Here is a 2,368-nt window from a genome sequence, read left to right as displayed (position 1 = left end):
TTACACAGCAGAACATAGAGCAAAAGAAAGTTATAATAGTATATTTCCAGTTCTTCCCTCTTGGCCTTTGTACTATCAAACGTTTTACTTCTCCATAGGTTATACACTGCATAGGTAAACGTAGTTACCATTTCTGGTATTCTTCATTCCTTTACGTAGATCCAGCTTTCCATCTGGTATCATTTTATTCTGCTTAAACGACTTCTATGTATCATCATATTATACTGCAAGTTTATTGATGATTCATTCTTTTAAGTTTTTTTCTTAATCTCCAAACGGGTATTTATCTCACATTTGTTTTTAAAATACAGACAATCTGCTTTTTCACAACGGATTTGCCACCAGAACACAGGTGTCATGAAAACCACCGCTAAACCTAAACCAAAATGGGAAAGGAAAAGACTTACATCAACATCATCGTCACTGGACATGTAGATTAAGGCAAGTCTACCACTACTGGTCATCTGATCTACAAATGTGGTGAGATCGACAAAAGAACTATCGAAAAATTTGAGAAGGAGGCTCCTGAGATGAGAAAGGGATTCTTCAAGTATGCCTGGGTCTGGGATAAACTGAAAGCTGAACATGAACATGGTATCACCATTGATATCTCCCTGTGGAAATTCAAGACCAGCAAGAATTATGTGACCATCATTGATGCCCCAAGACACAGAGACTTTATCAAAAACATGATTCCAGGCACATCTCAGGCTGACTGTGCTGTCCTGATTGCTGCTGCTGGTGTTGGTGAATTTGAAGCAGGTATCTCCAAGACTGGACACACCTATGAGCATGCCCTTCTGGCTTACACACTGGGTGTAAAACAACTAATTGTTTGTGTTAACAAAATGGATTCCACTGAGCCACCCTACAGCCAGAAGAGATACGACGAAATTGTAAAGGAAGTCAGCACCTACATTAAGAAAATTGGCTACAACCCGACACAGTAGAATTTGTGCCAATTTCTGGTTGGAATGCTGACAATATGCTGGAGCCAAGTGCTAACATGCCTTAGTTCAAGGAATGGAAAGTCACCCATGAAGATGGGAATGCCAGTGGAACCACACTGCTTGAAACTCTGGATTGCAATCTGCCACCAACTCATCCAACTGACAAGCCCTTGTGTCTGCCTCTCCAGAACATCTACAAAATTGGTGGTATTGGTACTATCCCTGTGGGCGAGTGGAGACTGGTGTTCTTAAACCTGGTATGGTGGTCCCCTTTGCTCCAGTCAATGTTACAACTGAAGTGAAGTCTGTTGAAATGCACCATGAAGCTTTGAGTGAGGCTCCTTCTGTGGACAATGTGGGCTTCAATGTCAAGAACGTATCTGTCAAAGATGTTCGTCGTGGCAATGTGGCTGGTGACAGCAAAAATGACCCACCCATGGAAGCATCTGGCTTCACAGCTCAGGTGATTATCCTGAACCATCCAGGCCAAATCATGCTGAATATGTATCTGTGCGGGATTGTCACACAGCTCACATTGCTTACAAGTTTGCTGAGCTGAAGAAATAGATCGTCATTCTGGAAAAAAGCGGGAAGATGGTCCCAAGTACTTGAAATCTGGTGATGCTGCCATCATTGATACAGTTCCTAGCAAGTCTATGTGTTGAGAGCTTCTCTGACTATCCTCCACTCGACTGCTTTGCTATTCCTGACATGAGACAGATGGTTGCTGGGGGTGTCATCAAAGCAGTGGACAAGAAGACAGCTGGAGCTAGCAAGGTCACCAAGTCTGCCCAGAAAGCTCAGAAGGCTAAATGAATATTGTCCCCAATCCTGCCATCCCAGTCTTAATCAGTAGTGGAAGAACGGTCTCAGAACTGTTTGTATCAATTGGCCATTTAAGTTTAATAATAAAAGACTGGTTAATGATAACAATGCATCATAAAACCTTCAGAAGGAAAGGAGAATGTTTTGTGGACCATTTGTTTTTTTGTGTGTGTGGCAGTTTTAAGTTATTACTTTTTAAAATCAGTATTTTTTAATGGAAACAACTTGACCAAAAATCTGTCAAAGAATCTTGAGACCATTAAAACAAAAGTCTAATGAGAATAAATAAATTAAAAAATAAATAAATATAAAATACAGACAATCCTCATGTTGCATAGTTCAAATATACACAGATTTCAATTACCACTATTTAGCTACATAACACTACCCTCCCAGAGAAAAACATGGCTTAAATTTCAGTTTTCATGGCATATGAACCATGAATAATTGCATAAAGTATAAACTTTGCTAATAGCTATTCACCCCATGAATTACTACGTAAATGACCATTATATGGTTTTTATCCTTTCTGTATTGATGTGATATACCACATTGATTTGTGAATACTGAACCACCCTTGCATCCAGGTAAAA

At 39.8% G+C, this 2,368-nt stretch overlaps 1 pseudogene; it reads left to right on the top strand.

Moving 5' to 3' along the window:
- The first annotated feature begins 347 nt into the window (after positions 1-347).
- On the top strand, positions 348-1,804 carry LOC118554026 (elongation factor 1-alpha 1 pseudogene; annotated as a pseudogene).
- Positions 1,805-2,368: the final 564 nt, after the last annotated feature.

The sequence above is a fragment of the Halichoerus grypus genome, chromosome 3, assembly GCF_964656455.1.
Source record: "Halichoerus grypus chromosome 3, mHalGry1.hap1.1, whole genome shotgun sequence".
Classification (NCBI taxonomy): Eukaryota; Metazoa; Chordata; class Mammalia; order Carnivora; family Phocidae; genus Halichoerus; species Halichoerus grypus.
The sequence above is the reverse complement of the archived record's forward strand: the minus strand, read 5'-3'. Positions and strand labels throughout refer to the sequence as shown.